Here is an 18,515-nt window from a genome sequence, read left to right as displayed (position 1 = left end):
ATCAATTGATGAATGCTAAGGAACGTAAAGTAAGCAAAGTATAACATAGGCACGAGGAGGTACTCACTCTCTTTGAAAAGATGTAGAGCGGTCAGCAAATAGCACTGTGATTCCTATAGGGCCGGTAGAAATGTTTTACTATAGGGCCGGTAGAATAGCACGGTAAGGAACATAAACCCATATAAATGGAATGTACTACTCTACTAACGACCACCAACAACTTTTCTGTATCTGACCCCACTCACTACTTTCTTCCTCCCCCCCCCAAAAAAGAGATCGTTAACTCATGCTCTTATATATCAAATATCAAACTAAGTATTATCAGCATACTTTGTCATCGTGCACCACTAGTCTTATCACAACGCACCACTAGTATGAAAGAACAGCATTGCCAAACGTAGGAATAAATTTGAAAAAGTATGAAACAGAAAGGCTTCGGTTCCCTCTTGGCTCCCCTTAATCAAAGACGAGTTTATATCCTCACCCAGTCTCCGTTGATGTCGACAAGATGCTCTTGAGATGCAAATATCTTCTTATTCGATATTGAGTTTCGTCGGCTTGTGCAGGAATCAGTGGATGACTTGCTCTCTCTCGATTTATAATAATATTGATGAAAATCAAGATAAACATAACGGTTCGAATAATTATTTTCGCATGGAAAAACATAAGAAGTTCGATAAAAAAAACTGCCTATTTTTAATTTTGTCAATAGCTCACAAGTGATTTTTCTGACAAGAATTTGACTAATTTCAAGTTCTTTTTTGACAAAATTGACTTGTTCCCTATTTTTAATAACCGATTTTGTCTTCTCATAGCTCTCCAGCAACCATACTGGGATAATTGTTGCCCACAATTCTTCATCCCCTTATGTCTAGGCATAATTCATGTTTAAAAAAATTGAAATTCGTCTTTTTCGACTAGTCCTTTTCCAGGAACAGTGTAACCAACTATGCTAGGTAAATATCAGAATTTTTGGCGAAAAAAAATTTCACTTTTATTTATACACTAAGCATAAAAGACGTAATTCAATTTTTATACGATTTTTCTTAAACTAATTTTTTATCAAAAACTTTATTTTTTTTTTAGTCTTTTTGCCGAAGACATTTGAATAGTCAGAGTGCCAGATTCTGTATCTCGCTTTTTTCGATTAGTAACCTACCCATGCCGGAAGGTACAAAAAAGTTCAAGGTGGATACCAGGGTGGTCGACCATGCTAAAAACGAATATCGTAGGGCGCATGTTCGCCGTAAGGGTGTTTCTGAGATATAGGCCAAAAACACCGAATTTGGCCTATAATGGGGTTCGACGATTCTAATTTTTTTACAGATAAGATTGGTCAATTCCAGCGTACTTTTAAATCAATCGAAAGAAGAGACTTGAGGCTACTCGAATATTATTTTTGTTTTAATAAAAATAAAAAAAAGTGCACTTTCTACCGCAGTTAAAAAAAAATTCATATTTTTGTCAACAAATTTCTAACAGAAAAGCTAAAAACTCGAAATTTTTTCAAGATAAAGTAATTTTTTATATTAAAAATAAAGCCCGTTTAATTGCAAACACATTGAGCTTATAAAATTTTTTTTAATTATTGTGTCTGAGGGGTCTGCAACTTATTTAGCGAGTGTACCCGATAATAGGAATTTAGTTTAGCAGCCTGCTACCTAGCGGGAAGTTTTTTTTCCATCACGTGATAGCAGGTAGAATTAATAATTCCTGGACAGACAGAAAGTCATTGACTATGAAGTGATGATGTAATACTGTCAAAGTAAAGGTAAACACCAGCTAATTAGTGTTATTTAGGCAGATAAACAGTTATTTTATGAAACATGATTGGTTTGTTAGAACTATGGCTCAAAACATCGACTAGGGTGTAGTTTTCGGGTTCTTGGGTGTCAGTACCGGATAGCAAATGATCTTGGTATCACGACGATTCAGAAATTTTGCCCACGTTACTCTACGCCTCATTTTGGTCAAGCCATTTATAGTCGGGGAGCCAAAGTTGAAAAAGTCGTCAAATAACGATTTGTAAAAAACATTTTGGTACATGAGTTCTGACTTTTGGAAACAATATTTTCGAACATGCTGATTCCATTTATTTCGGGAATTCAGACCACCAAAGTACGCTTCATAGTTTAATATTAGGTCAAAGTTTCGACTCGATCATGTATGGTAAAAAATTAAAAACTTAACTTGTTCATTGCTAAGTAAATGACACTGCATCGTTCCCGTGGAACAATTTTGTTATGGCAACGAGTTTGTTATGGTTATGTTAACTGCCATCTGCCATACTGGTGCAAATTGATGGTTAAAAAGCTAATTAACTATATTATTTGATCCTTAAAGGTTTGTCTTTTTTTTTTGAAATTTGAGCAGTTGAAAAGGGCTTTTAGAAAAAGATGAATTAAAAGGAAAAAAAAATGAAAAATTTTGTCTAAGTGTTGAGTGTATGTTTGTGTAAGATGATGTTCAGACAAAGCTTTTTATTTGGGCCTTTTTGATGTAAGAGAGAGAGTAATTTGGGAGGATGGGATTATAAGGTAAACAGAGGGATTTAGGAGCCAAAATAAAGTATTTTTTTGGTGTTTGATAGTTGGTGCCACCGTGGAAGGGGTTCCCTATACCGGAAGGGCACCCTGCAAAGCGGCTAGGCAGATGTTTGTATTAATGTTGGATAATTGGTTGTAGAATGCCCCCAAATGAAATCTGTAAAGTATTAACTGCTCAAATTTATAGTTTGATTGATATGATAATGTAAAGTTAAAAAATTTTGTAGGTTTTTTTATTTTATTTTTTTTTTAGTGTAGGTGGTACATAAATTTAGTTATTAGTTTCGGAAATAAAAAAGTTAGTACCACCGAGAGGAGAGGAGGTGGGAATAAAAAAAAAAAAAAAAAAAAAAAAAAAAAAAAAATCAATAAAAGTCTTATATACCCTCGTAAAAAAACTTACAACCCTTTTCCCGGAGCGCTGGGGGGTTGTGTCATCCCTAAAGATATTATTATATGTTCTTTGGACTATTTAAAAAAAAAATTGCTATCTCATAATTTCAATCGGATGCGTTTGGTGAAAGGAGGGGTTGTAGAAGAAGGAGGTCTAAATGCCATCCATCACTTTTGACACTTAAAAAGGAACTAGAACTTCCAATTTTCAACCAAATGAGCAAAAAAAAAAAAAAGTTTGTCTTTACCAGGATTTCACTTTTTATTGTTTCGCCTCGTCTTTCAGGAATCCTTGGTATATAAATTTTAATGCATAGGCTAAAAGTCTTACCACTTTTGGGGTCAAAGGATAGTTAGAGGCTTACTTAAGTGGTTTAAAAGTAGGGTAAAGTTGCAGATTAGCTCCCCCTGATATAAGCAACTTATTTCTTACTATTACTCAGTAAATAGCAGGGGTGTCCACGGGAGGGGTTTTACGAGGAGCTTGGCTCTTTTGTGAGCTAGCCTAGGTGGTACAGGTTTTCTTCAAGCATAGTCAAGCAAAGGTGGTACACTATGACAATATTTGGCTGTCTTCTCTTTCCTTTTTTGTGTGTCCAGAGTCTCACTATTTACCATTGCTCCTCCAGTCACTAACTTTATAGCGCATCCAGACTATCCGCTTTCTGGAAAAATGGGACGGAAATCCAGAAAAAGGAATAGCCCTCCAGATTTGATAGAGTTCGAGACATTTTCACTACATGGGGCAATCCGTTCAGCAGAGTGGACTTTGACCTAGTGAATATTGTGAAATCAGAAGTCTCGGACGTTGAGAAGATTGTTTCTGATATTACTTGCGTAGCCACAAAAGGAAAAGAGGTGGTTGAGGACTTTCTGTGCAGCAGGAAAGAAGATGTGAAAAAGGTTGCACTCCGAACTTTCCATTCAGAGAGTAAAACTCAGAAAGTGAAGGGTGTCCCTAAAACCGATCTTCTAAGCTCTGAAGTAGCAGCATTGAAGAGAATCATTACTGGTCAGTTGAGCTACAGCAAAGAAAAGAAGAAAGCAGTTGCAAAGATCCTCACAAAAGAAATTCTTCCTTTCTCTCCATCCATTTTTGAACATCTTCCGCAACAATCAACAAAGACATCCACTGGCTGGAAGATGAGGACGGGGAACATAGCTGTGCTGTTGAACTGGCTAAGAAAAAAAAGGAGGACTTACAGCTTGGCTGGCGACTTTGAAATCCAAAGAAACAACATCAACTACAGTACACATCATTGACCTAATGTCCAAGATAAGGTAATATCGGCCTGCCAGGATTGAAACAGTCAAATCCTTCGCTGAAAGATTGTTTCTATCGTTGCTGGATGATCTTCCAATGGGTATTCCTAAAGTCCACATTGTCACAGATCGGTATGACGGGCTGTTTGGGAAGCTCACAGACACCGGAGAGTCGATCTGCTTGAAATCAGCATGCAGACTCCGACGAGGGAAAGGGAAAAACTTCCAAATTTCCACTCTTAGCACAATTGAAGAATGGGATGCCGTACTTGCAATCTCAACGTCTAAAATCTGGCTTCTAGAAATTTTGTATGAAACCTGGGAGCAGATGGGTGATCAGCTTCCAAACGTACTCAAACTTTTTCTCTCAGGTGGGTTCAAGGAGAAATTCAAAGTGTCTCTGGTCAAGCGTGGCTGAAGTTCAACTTTACCAGAACACTGTGACTACGAGGAATACTTGTCCTCCATCCACGAAGAGGGTGACGAACGCCTTATGACACAAGCCAAGTAAGCTAGCCGTTACGCTTGTAGCATCGTTGTGCATGCCAATGGCACAGAAGTGGCAGTAGTCTGTGTTCATTTTTTTGAAGAACTTCAAGCTGAGGTATTGAGCGAACTTTTCTTGAAGTTTCCGAGTTACATTATCCCAGTACACGAGCGGGCGGATGGAGTCCACCTGTCCAAAGAGGAGCGGATTATGTCACCGTTTGTGCACAGTTTGTCAGGATGTGACACAACGAACTTTTTCTTCGGCGTCAGGAAAGCTTCTTTCTTAAAGACCGCGGCGTCTCCAACTTTTGCCTCAAAAATGGTGTCTGTGACGGAGCAGATCAAGGATGCATGAGGGAAGCTTTCAGTCGACGCGTTTAGAAAAGTTTCCAACCTATCAAAATCCTAGGTCATTGAAATGTACGGTACACATACCGGATTCAATTTACTGGCCAATGTAAGGATTTATATTTGGTGCCAGAAACAACATGTGAGAAGACTGCCACCTTCTGACGACAACTTCGAGCCATACATACGAAGAGCCATATTCACTGCATGGATAATCTTGTCGTCAGTACAGGCTTGGCCGAGCATTCCAGATCTACTCCTCCATAGATAGAAGATGGCTGAAGGGGGAGTAGATGCAGTCGTCTCAAGCTGTAAAGTAGCATCAGGCCTGGAAGCTTACTGCAGATGCAAAAGTGGAAGATGAAGGAAAGACTATAACTGCTCAAAAAGAAAGGATGCTGCAGCTTATGATCCGGCCGTGGAACGAGGAAGGCATGCAGGGAGTCTGACCTTACCCCGTCTGAATTCTCGGAAGAAGAAAATGAGAAATATTTTTGAAAGTTTTATTTGATACCTTTTACTTTTAATTACAACACGTCCCTAATCAGTTACTATTACCCAATTTTATGGGCAGGTCGAGTAAGACAACTCCAGTGAGCCGACTGAATCCATCTGTGAAGCAGAATTCTTTAATTTAGTAAATAGCTCAGTCGTATCAGTGGCAAATCAGGTCCCAAAAAGGTAATTGCACACCCCTTAGTACACCGGAAAACATATTCGTCCATTCTTAAAAAACACTTTTTTAGTCAACATGTTATTTTAAACCTGTTTTTATTTTTAAGTAAAAGTTAAAAATTTTGAACAGTTAGAAATTTTGAAGTATTCCTACCCTTTGAAGAAAAAATAAACTATCTCCAGTTTCACGATACGCGTAATGATCATTTCAGTGACATTAAAAAAAAATCGTAGTCCTTTTAAAGATACTAATATTTTATATATTTTTTTTTAGCTCAAATTGTACGGAATTGAATTATTTTTCTTTTCTAATATGAAAAAAAAGTTTGTGCCCTTGAAGAAATTTCGAGTTTTTAGCCTTTCTTTGAGATATCAGTCGAATTGTACAGCACTTATTTTGAAACGGCAGTAAATAGAGAAAAAATGGTGTTTTTTTTTCAATTTAAAAATCGTATTCTCTTAGGTCTAGATCTCCTCTTTACGCCGGAATCCTCAACACAATAACTCGCAAAAAATTCATGAATCTTCAAACTTAGTTATAGGCTAAATTTGGCGTTTTTGGCCTATTCCTCAGAAACACCCCAACGGCGCCCTACGACATTTGTTTTCAGCATGGTCGACTACCTTAGGATCCGTCCTCAGGATGTTTGTACCTTCCGGTATGGGTGGGTGCACGATACAGAATCTGGCGCTCTGACTAATACTTTGTAATGATTTTTTAGAAATGTAATTGGCGGTACCATGGGTTTTCAGGAATAAAATCTCAGGAGACCATTCTGAATGGAGGTACGGCTTTTTATAAAACTGTTTTTAAAGCAATTTGTACGGGGTGTCTCCTTGTAGATAATCCAATTGTACTGTGTATGAAGTTAGTTCATCGGTGCTATTGACAAAGTTCTCCAAGGGTCAGTAAATTCCTCGAATGGGTAGCAGAACCCAAGCAACTTATACCCCTCCTCAGCACTCGAGGTGGTGCCCCGATTAATCATCTGGTTCCCTTTAGTCTACGAAATAAAGGAAATTAGTGTGTCTGTAATAAAGGATAACTAAATCTGCTAGAGCTAAAAGTACCACGTCAGAAGGAATTTTTTCAAAAGCTTCAACTATTGGTGGGGATATATTTATTTGGATTTCTAAATGGATTCTTCCAATATTTGTTAACTCCTGGAATGTTTTTAAAATTAATACGCATTATGTGTTGACAATTAATATGGCTTTGAGTATAGGAGCTTAATTTTCTAATATTATTTCTTTTTTCCCTTATTATCATTTTTTCCTATTTCTACAACCATATGTTCTCATGGTGGCTGTTTTAGGGCTGTAAAGGTAATAATTTTGAAATAAAAAATGTTTTAACAATTTGAAACGAAACACTTTTCATCTCCATGAAACACTTTTCTTTCTGTTATTATTATATGTGTGTATTTGTGTATGTACAAGTATATATATTGAATTATTTAGATGAATTTCTTTATATTGGTTGTTGTAATCGTCCGTCCTCAGAGCTTTGTTTCTTCTTGAACTACTACTTGTCAAATGATTAAATTGTGTTTTTTTGTTTAATAAAGTTTAATCCGAATCAATTCAAATTCCAAATTTACTTAGAATCTAGCCAGTAATTTCCTATACCATGCTAGGATCAATAGTCTTTCTTGTGGTTAGGATGGCGTGCTTATATAGCTATGAGTATTTTATTTTTATTTTTATCTCCATAATTTTTTGGCTTCTTGCATTGAAATGGATTGTGCTCCTGGCTCTAAATCAACCGTTTTTCATTCCTTTTATGCAATAACTGTAATTGATTCAATCTGTATATTAATTGTATTCTGAGCGTAATTCGACTACTGAAAGGGTAGTACAACCCCTCTCCTTGGTGAAAGACGAGCATTACGTGAGTAGTAACCTAGGTTATATTTCTACCAATTTATGGTCCATCCTGTGTTATTTTCCCACTTTACGTTCCCTGGCACCTTTCCATGGCAGATTACCAGACTGAATATTGCTACTGTTGTCAATTGAATATGGAATTATACAAAACCTACCAGACAAGTTTCCGGGCCAACCAGACATGTTTCTGGGCCAAGCAGACAAGTTTCTGGGTCAACTATAAGTTTCTGGGCCTTTACGTTCCATGGCACCTTTCCAGAGCATGTACCTATGGATTTGGGGCATTTACGTTCCTTCCTGTGCTATAGAAAATCGGTGCGTCTTGTTTAGCTGCCAATATATTCAATTATTTTTTTCGTATATGTTCAGGTTTCAGATTAAAATTTTCTACAGTTTGAACAGTTCAATCATTCTACCATTACCAATGTTTATGCAATCATTTACACATATATGGAACATTCTAAGCGACTTCTGGTGAGTAAAATTTTCTCATTATTATAATAAAAGAAATCTATTTTTTTGTCTCGCAATTAAGTTAAGGAAGAATTTCCTTACTTACTCTTTTTTTTCACCTTGTTGTTAGCTCTTTTAAAAAGCTTCATTCTTTTAAATATTAAACAGTCCATGTATTTCAATTTTATTAAATATTCAAAAAAAAGAGGGGTAGAATAGATGTCTCTTTCGAAAATGCTAAAAAAAAAAAAAAATTAAGCGTATAGGGTGAGATATAGGTTAGAGGACGAACCCTTTATATACTCAATAATTTTTAGTTTAGGCTATGTCTAGGAGTCTTTTTCTTCCTTTTTTTCTGTGATTTTAAGTATTTCGTAATTTAGGTATATAAGTTTTAAAAGCTTTGCATATAAAAAAAATATATAATTGTCAACTTTTTGTGTTTGATACTATGGAATTGAAGGTCCAATGCCCTCCGTTAATAGTCTGAATAAGTAAGAATTGAGCTAGCTAATTATATTGTGTCTTTTTTTTATTTCAAATTTTGGGGGTTTAGTACTGTGATATTCGTAATTTAGATATATAAGTTTTAAAAACTTTGCATATAAAAAAAATATATAATTGTCATCTTTTCGTGTTTGATACTATGGAATTGTAGACCCAATGCTCTCTATTAATATTCTGAATAAGTAAGAATTGAGCTAGATAATTCAATTACATCATTTTTTTAACTTTTGGGGGTTTAATATTGACGGGGTAGTACTCTCCCGTAAGCTAAATAGTTTGAAAACTCAAAATCATTTTTATATTTTAGAATGCCATTGATCAACCATCACAGCAAAAACGTGCAAAATTGAATGAAGCCTACGACAACGCTGAGACAGGAGTAATCAAGCCAAGTGCCTGCTCTACACAAACTTCTATGCAACCTGGCAGGAAATTCAAGAGGGAATGGATGCTTTCATATAATGCTTCATTCTCATCTGGTAAAGATCGGGAGGACACTCCTCTTCAAGCTTTTCCAGGGACTTCAGATGTAAAAGTGCAGTCAGAATTCGTAAATGTATATATTTTTTTTTTCTTTCTGTATTTTCAAAAATAAGTCAAATTTTCTCAAGCGCGTAACTTTTGGTGAGTAAACCTTAAATTTGTTTATAAACTATTATATAATAATTATATTTCATTTTCTTTCATTACCTCTAACCAAATTAGCAGTATATAAAAGAGTGATTATAACACAGAAGTAGCAAATAGCTTATCATACTTTTCTATAGATTTATAAAACCTTACCTGTAATTTCTCTTTTAAGCAAGATGTTTTCTAATACAAAAATCCATTATTTCTTTAAACGAACTCTATATAAACAAATCACTATTTCACAGTTGATGGTTGAACAAATGTTATGAAACTGGGATATGTTTTTGCACTTAGCTTTGTGCGTATTTAATCCTTTATCAAAATAAGCCATCGGAAAGGTTGAATATTAATCCGACAGGTATAATTTGAATGTTAATCGCTCGTTAAAAAAGTTTGAAATAACCGGATGTTTTTATCTTAGATGAAGAGAGATATTAACACAAGAAAAAGGATTCTTAATAATTTAATATGAGACAACGCAGTGTTATCAAAAACATTATTTGGGCGAAACCATTTTGGAGATTTCAGTGTAACAGTTAGAGACATTTTAAAAGATGATTTTAGAATATGTTTTCGACAAGGATTTGAGGCTGAAGCTCTGGGGTCGTTATAATACACAAGTTCTATTTGAATAGTGTTGTGAAGTACTCTACCCCCAACTCGAAAGGGCTCCGATCCTCCTACCCCAAAGGAAGCTCCAGGTACCCGATGGTCCTCCCCGGGGCTCTAAAAAAGGACCATCCAGCTCTCATTCAGGTAAACATACAAATAAAATGAACATGATTTTTTCAACTTTATGAAATAATGCTTACTTCACATAGAAAATAAAACCTTTTTTCTACAGATTAATGAAATAGCACTGTCGTTTGATGATGAAACAACTGAATTTACAGGACCAATACTATCATCGCCAATGGAGTTCAGAGACGAATCTACATTAGTTGTAGATAATATGGAATGGCAAGGGGTTTCCTTAACGATGTTTTTTTTGGGGATATAGCTAGCCTAGACGATTTAACTTGTGATATAGATTTGTTTAAGGATTCAGACTGGGTAGATAGATTTATGCATGAACATTTAGATGGTATTGCTAGTGCAACCGAACCGGGTCTTCATAAAAAAATTACGTCGCAGGACAATACAGGCTGGCTTGATCAATTGTCCCCAAACACCTTGGAATATGTACTAGGGGACCTCGTGTCATTTCCAACCATTGCAGTTGAACAGACGGGGGGTATTGACAATTCTATGTCACCCCCACTATTTCGCTTAATGATAAAACAATGCAAACCGTTGGACCTAATTTTTCCGGGGACATTTTTGACGACAACTTTACTATTAGTGAATTGGGTCCCGTGCAAATAGGCGCAGGACATGAAAATAGTGCTATGTCCTCGGAATTAGGTGAATTTTATTTGTTAGAGTCTGCTCTAAGTCACATACAAACATATAGGGTATATTTTAACCCTCCCGAGGAAAACGTGATTGACGGGGGCATTATTTTAACAGACATCGTGACTGTTCTCCATAGCGACATCGACAGACATCAAGCACAAATTGAGATTCAGAGTCAGAACTGGTGGGTTCACGGAGGAATTAAAGCATCGGCTAATCAAAAAGTTTATTTACAAAAGGGGACATCCGGGGATATTTTTTATTTTCATTTTTCAACTGGCAACCAGACTTTTTACCATGGTATAAACGAATTTGAAGACAACTTTTTCAAATGGGTAAATAAATTAATATCAACTTTAGAGACGTTCAATGAGAGAGGAAGGGGGTCCACTATTTTATAAATTGAACGCATGGACCTGAATATTAGTAGATTTAAAAAAAAACCTTATTTTATGGGGAGTGGAGAATCTAAAAATAAAATACCACCTAAATTTGACTACTACCAAAGGGGTTCAGAGTTTCTATTTTGCACCGGGGCTGCAATTTTTTAAATATACATTTTTAACAGCTGCCCATAAGACATTAAAAAAAAATCCGTAAGCAAAAACGATCACTGACAAGTCTTGCACTGTTGGAAAAAATTGCCATAAATTATTTCTTTACGTTTTAGTAAAAAAGCGTCCGGGGTCATGTCAGTAAATAAGCATATTTGAAAACACAAATGCCCTTCTTGGGGTGGGGGTGGTCGTTATTCGAAATGAAACTGTATATGTGAATGTAGGAAAAAACAAATAAAAAAGGAGTGGTTTACATGGGTGGAATACGGATGGCAGAAAACGCTAAAAATTGGGTCTGGATCATTTATGAGCCTCCCAAAGATGTAAATTCCTAGGTTCTTTTTTTCCCCGTTACAGCAATAAGTCGAGTCCGATCTCAAGGTATTCGGAAAGGGGAACGTTTCTATTGCCCCATGTGCCTTTCCCCTTTCACATCTGAGTGAACATTCACGGATCACATGAGCAATTGCAAAATTCATGGCAATCAAAGAATAGAAATGCCGGCAGAAGGCAAAGATATTTTACAATTTAACAATTTCCGAAATTCCCTGCTGCTACAAGTTGATAAAATATCTTTATATTGTGAAATAAGACTGGTTGAGGTATCAGACCCATCAAAGCCAAATATAGTCAAGGAACACAAACTAGTTGCATGTTTCTATGCGCACGCCCGTCGCGATTCCAACAATAAAATGCAGTTGGAAGAGTTTTTTTGGCTTTGGATGAGGAGGGTAGTATGGAAAAGCTATTGGTATCTTTAATAAAAACAGCAAAGGGCGCAATTTCACGATTACGTAACACCAACTACCCAATGACATTGTCAGATAAAGAGCAACTGGCGCTAGAAAAGAGAACGAATTGTTGGGTTAGTGGGGATGTTTTTGCTCCGAAAGACGCGGTGCAGGATCACGACCACCTTATTGATTCCAATTCAACGGGGAAAAGTAAATTTCGGGGGTGGGCTGACAATTCATATAATTAAAAATTAAACAGCAACTTTTTCTTCCGGTTTTTATACATAACGCTAACTACGATCTGAAGTATGTGCTACCAGCATTGGCGCATCTTCAAAGAAATGGAACAGTAGATAATGCATGGGTGATAGACAGCTTTTCCTACAAAATCATACCTAAATCATCGGAAAAGTTGCTTGTTTTGGAATTTATGTGGAAATTTGTTGAAGCCGACGTTGAGTGCACGAATAAAATTCGCTTTTTAGATTCCTACAGTTTTTTCCCCAAATCATTGAGCGAATTAATTCAGGTGCAGAAAACCGATGACGTCTGCAATGCTTTCCCCCTTCTCAAGCAACAATTTCCAAATGATTTATATGATTTGTTGACGGTCAAGGGCATATATCCTTATGATTATTATTGTTCCATTTCGAGATTCGCCGAGGAAACTATTCCTTCGATTGAATCGTTTTACGACAATCTACACGATCGTAGTTGCACCCCCGATGAATACAGTTTTGCTAAAAAAGTTTGGGCAGAGGGAGGGTGTAAAAATGGGTTTGACTACTGCTAGCTGTATTTGTAGAGTGACGTGTTAACTCTGTTAGACATTATGTGTAAAAATACGAACAAAATCTATGAGGAATTTAATCTTGATTTGGGCTATTATTTTTCATCTCCTCATCTAGTGATGGACCTCATCCTAAAAATTAGTCGGGAAAAAATTGGGCTAATCACAGACATTGATCAGCATCTGTTCATCGAAAGATCAATGAGGGGTGGATTTGTTTTTCACGGGGATCGTATCTTGGAAACTGATCCAACAGGAGAGAAGACGGGGATAAAATCGGATGCAGTTTTCCTTGATATGAATTCTCTCTACCCCTCGGTCAGGTCCTATTTTGCACGACCTTGCGGTTACTATACAGGGTTAAACGACCCTCAAGCTCCCCATTTCCCCAACATTGACAGTGTTGAGGAGAATGGAACGGTTGGACGTTTTTTTTAAATTTCTGGGGAGATACCAGTCGAACTTCACGATTCAGTAAAGGATTTTGTTTTCCGGTGCATCAATAGACCTGTGACTAAGGACTCTTTGAGCCCTCGCAACAGGCGTTTAGTCGAGGTGGACGGATTGCATTGGTCACCTTCAAAACAAAAACTTATTGCTGATCTTCTGCCGAAAAAAAATATAGTTGTACATCACGTGGCTTTAAAATGGATGTGCAACAACGGTTCCAACGTCACAACGGCTCAGAGAGCACTCCAGTTTAGCCAAAAACCCTATCTGAAAATGTTTGTTGACGCTTTTATCAACAACCATTCTGCAGCGCAGACGAAAGCCGAAAAAGAAATTTATAAACTCATTTTGAATTCGGCCTCCGGCAAAATGTGTGAGAGTGTTCGCAATAGGAATCGTTGTGACGTCGTGACCGACGTCAATGTGCACCGAACAATGTGCTCGAATTATTGCCGATCTAAATTACACTTCCTTCACAATCATTGGCCCGGTCATGGTACTATTGAATAGGAAAAAATACGTATTGTATTAAATAAAAATATTGCTACAGGCAGTGCGATCTTGGAGATCTCTAAAAAAATCATGTTGAAATTCTACTACAATGTGGCTAGGGTACAGTGTCCGGAAAGGGGGCAAGTAGAGGTCTGCTACGGGGACACGGATATTCTACTGTTAAAAGTAAAAACCCCAAATCTAATTGATGATTTAGCGCACGGTGAAATTATCATCTCACGGATGGACTACACCAATTGGAGTAGTCTTTACCCAGAGCTAGTGAAACGTCGGGCACCAAATCAGCTTTTATTTTTTAAATCAGAAACGAGAAGCGACCCGATTTCCCGCGGTAAGTTCGTAAGTCCGAAGGTGTACTTCATACAGACATATGAAAAAGAAATCAAGAAACGTTGAAAAGAAGTACCCAAGAGCTATGTGGATAAGAATTTCGACATGAACATTTATAGGAATTGTATTGTTCAAAATATAATTCCACGAGCCAAATTGCTGGCAATTCGTTCTCTCAACTACAGAAACTTTACTGTAAATGTAGAAAAAATTGCCATGAGTACCATCTCCCACAAGGTGTAAGTTTGTCAAGATGGTGTGACTATCCTGCCCCTTGGTCACTATTTAACTTCAGACTGGGCCGAATGTATTACCCATAGGGAAAGTCTCAGTTTGAATAAAGTCCTGTAAATTATTTCCTAAAACCTTTGGGGGGGGTCCTCACTGCCTTTGGGGGGGGGGGCCTCGCGGCCCTGGGGGGGGGGGGGGCAGCCGCCAGTGGGGGGTGCACTGCCACTATCAAAGTTATCTTTTTTTTACTTAGAGCAGATTTTTTTTTTGTAAATGTTTCATTCAAAAAAAAAGTGATATTTTTTTTCAAGTGCTTTAATCTAATGTTGTATTTTTTCTCTATAAATAAACCAAAAAAAAGTGAATTTATTTAAGTGTTTTTTCTCTGTGTCCCTATATAAATGTTGTATTTCTTTTTATAGATAAATTAAAAAAGTGTATTTTTTCATGTTTAATGTGCTTTTTTTCAATGTATTGTTACTTTTTTTTATGCATATAATAAAAGAAAATATGATTCTTTATTCGTCTTCTTCTTGAACAGAGTAGTAGGGAAATTATTTCATAATTCAAAAACCATGGTCCGTGTGTAGTTGCCCAGGTTAACTTGTCAGGGTAGTATTCATCAATTGGAATAAACATTTATGGTACTTCCGTTGTAGCCGTCAATATTATGAGAAAAGGCACTCTACGTGCAAATAATTAGAAAATTTAATAAAATGTTTGTGGAAAAGCCGAAAAGAATCTGCCATTGCTATAGTATTTGGCAGGAGTCATAATATAAAATAAAAGCAATTGCTGCCACCACCATGGGATTGGTGCAGATACAATTCTTACAGGGACTTGATGTTTTCAGTATTATTGAACCAAACTCTTGGCTGATCATTGACGATCTGGCTGAATCTATTGAACAATGGTCCCAGAAAATGCTGCAATTGTTCACTGTTCACTCTCATCATGAACAGATTTCCGTTCCTCTGGTTCTACACAATCTCTTTCATCAGAGCAAATTTATGCGAACACTTGCTTTGAACTGAACCTACTATATCATCTACTGAGTTGTTCGTGATTCTAGCTCCGTAATAACCCTCAATAAACAAATCCATCCAGGTGCCACTAAATTTCTGCTCTCAGCATACAATAAGGCAACTAATAAACCCCACGTTTATATCTTATTGGATCTTAATCAAAATAAACCCAAAGATCTGCGTGAAGTCACATATATTTTCGACAGTGACATTACAATATATCTCCTCATGAACACTAGAAAGACCTAGTATTCGCTATGATGACACTGAAGAGACGACATGAAAAAACACATTTGTTTTCAGTTCTAAGAGCTTCAAAAAATTCGCTTAGGAAAGCAATACTCAAACATGGTATTGACAATGACTTTATTAATCTAGTATCTGGACTTTGTTTAAATTTGACCAAGGGTAATGTTCAACTGCCAGAAGTAGTTAAGCAACACGCAAAGCAACATCGTTCCATTGTACGTACATTTGCCTCTAAAAAGCAAGGAAAGAATTTTAAAAAGAAACGCCTTCTTCAGGTGGGTGGTAGTTTTTTCACACTTTTACTGCCTATAATTGCAGGACTTTTAAACAGTTTTCTCTAGATGGCAAAACCCTGTAAATTGACTCCAATAAAACTCACTTTCTCACCCTACGAACACTTTGAGGACAATCTGAGTAAATTCCTTGACAATGAATATATTGACGATGATAAAAAACTGATTTTACTTCAAGATGCACTCCGCCGAGTGGACAAACACAGGTTGTATCGATCGAAGTCCACTACTGCTGCCGCTGCTGGAACACAATTAAAGAAGGAGGAGTTAGATACAATTGTATTTAAAATTGGAAATCTAAGGCCCCACTCATATCGTCAAAAAAGTACACGACTCCTAACCTATCTCTTGGAAAGTGTTCAAGATCATATTCAAGTTGAGAGCAATGGGAAAGGGGTTATAATTCAGGGCAAGAGCTATAATCTACTTGATTTAATCTATGATATGGTTACAAATCGTAAAGGACTATTATCATTTGACACTCATCTATACAACTTTCTAAATACATTAAACTTCCCCAAAAGTCTTATTGGCAATAGACAAATTCTAAAAAAATTAAATGAACATGCATCATCATCATCATCAACAACATTGACATCATTAAAATATGAAGAAGAAGAGGATTTTAAACCACTTTTGGAAAATACTAGCACGCCACTTATAGCTAGACAAAAGCGAAGACGTATCAAGTCAACGTCACCATTACCACCACTATCAGCATCCAGTATACAAAAGGGTAGCGGACATTACACAACGTGTTTACGTTCAAAATGGTTGAAGTTTTGAAAGGTGTTTATGAAAATATTGGTGAGGTGGGGAGTTTAAGTTCCCCCACCACTCTTTCCAAAGTCACTGGTGTTCGCACTAAAAGTGTACAAGACTATCTACAAAATGAATCAAGTTACACTCTGCATAGAAATCATAGACTTCGCGCCAATCAATATCGAAAAACTAAAGCCTTTTACCCATTGCATATAATACAGGCAGATCTCCTGACTCTAGATGAGATTCAAAGACGTCACAATACACCATACAGGTACATTATACTTGCAATCAGTGTTTTTAGTCACTATGCACATGCAATTCCAGTGCAAACAAAGAGAGGCGCTGAAGTTGCTCAGGTCATTGAAAGTATTCTCGAACAAGATTCGTATAATAAAATTCAAACGGATCGCGGTATTGAATTTGTTAATCCCCATGTTGCAAAAGTACTAGAGAAATATAGTACACTGCTCTATCATAGTCACAGTCCTATAACGGCTGCATTGACCGAACGATTGATAAGAACTATTTGACTTTTAATTTCAAGATATTGTACATTGAAAAATACATCGGCTTTTATTCATGATCTAGGTAAAATCATGTTTATTTATAATCAACGACCTCATCTATCATTGTCCAACTCTACGCCAACGGAAGTTCATCATTCTCATCATGATACAATTGACACCTTTCTTAAACAGTATTCCAATGAAACGATTGTCAAGAAGAAAAATAAATTCAATGTTGGTGATACTGTTCGAATTAATAGAACAACTAATGTTTTTGAAAAGGGGAATTACTTGTGATCCACCAAACTTTTTAAAGTGGCAAAAATCCTAGACACTAAACCCATAACTTATCGCCTGCATGATACCAAAGCTAAAGAGATTCTCGGCGGCTTTTATGACTATGAACTGCAAAAAGTTAAAATTGCTAGTGAAATCTATCAAATTGAAAAGATATTAAAGACACGTACTCGCAGGGATAAGAAACAGTTACTTGTTCGGTGGCTAGGATACAACTCTGATTTTGATTCTTGGATCGGTGTTGAAGATATGGACAATGACCCATGATTTCTATGTAACATTCATGTCCAACGTTTCCGATCCTCTCTACAACGAATTGAATACGACAAGTGATTTTTGGACAAAACTCTCCCCCGCCATCAAATTTGACGGTGCATATGAAGTGGCTCTTGTCGACTGTATTCTCAAACATACCTATGACATCCTGAGAAAGGATCGTATGTATAATATAAAAGTTATACCACTCGATTGGACTATGAAGGGGTTGAACTATGTCGACTAAGAATGGGTTGAAGCACTTAAATATAGCGAATATCCACATGCCAAATTGAAATATATTGAATACGGTAATATGACAGATTTGTGTCGTACAATCAATAGAAAAATCTCATATCGTAGGAATGGTAAATTCCATTTTAATTATTCATTGGAACTTGATAAGATATACATTACTTCACCTCTTGACACTGAAATAATTATTATCAATGATAATTTGAGAGACATTCTTGGATTTAAACAGAATATGATCAATGAGAAAAATGCTTGCACCGTTCACGGGATGGATCAAGTTATCTTTGCTGATTATCCACCTGGTTTTACCTCAGATTCTTGTATATATCTCTATGCATCCTTTGTGGAAATATCGAGAGTCAGTAATTCAAATGTCCCCCTCCTACGTGTTCTTGAACGAAAAACATCTCATGAACCTGTTCATCACTATAATATAAAGCATCTTCAGTATGTTCCTGTAAACACTTCGTATTTGGAACTCTGCAAGTTAACACTAAGAAGTTAATTCGGTGATCCTCCTGCAATAACGATAGGCTAAGCAGTGTTTAAACATCATTTTCGACCCGTTGTCAACGACAGTAAAATAACCAAGAAACAACAGTAAAACAATTCTATTTTTCTCCCCCGATAGTGATTGTTTTGTTGGTGCTTTGAGTCCACGTCAAATAGGCAATGGATT

The 18,515-nt window shown here is 36.6% G+C and overlaps 1 pseudogene; it reads left to right on the top strand.

Moving 5' to 3' along the window:
• The first annotated feature begins 4,206 nt into the window (after positions 1–4,206).
• Positions 4,207–5,310, top strand: LOC148941917 (uncharacterized; annotated as a pseudogene).
• The last annotated feature ends 13,205 nt before the right edge of the window (positions 5,311–18,515 follow it).

Source organism: Artemia sp. Qi Xiang Cuo, chromosome 17 (genome assembly GCF_049724085.1).
Source record: "Artemia sp. Qi Xiang Cuo chromosome 17, ASM4972408v1, whole genome shotgun sequence".
In the NCBI taxonomy this organism is placed as follows: Eukaryota; Metazoa; Arthropoda; class Branchiopoda; order Anostraca; family Artemiidae; genus Artemia; species Artemia sp. Qi Xiang Cuo.
This window is presented reverse-complemented; position numbering and strand designations above follow the sequence as displayed.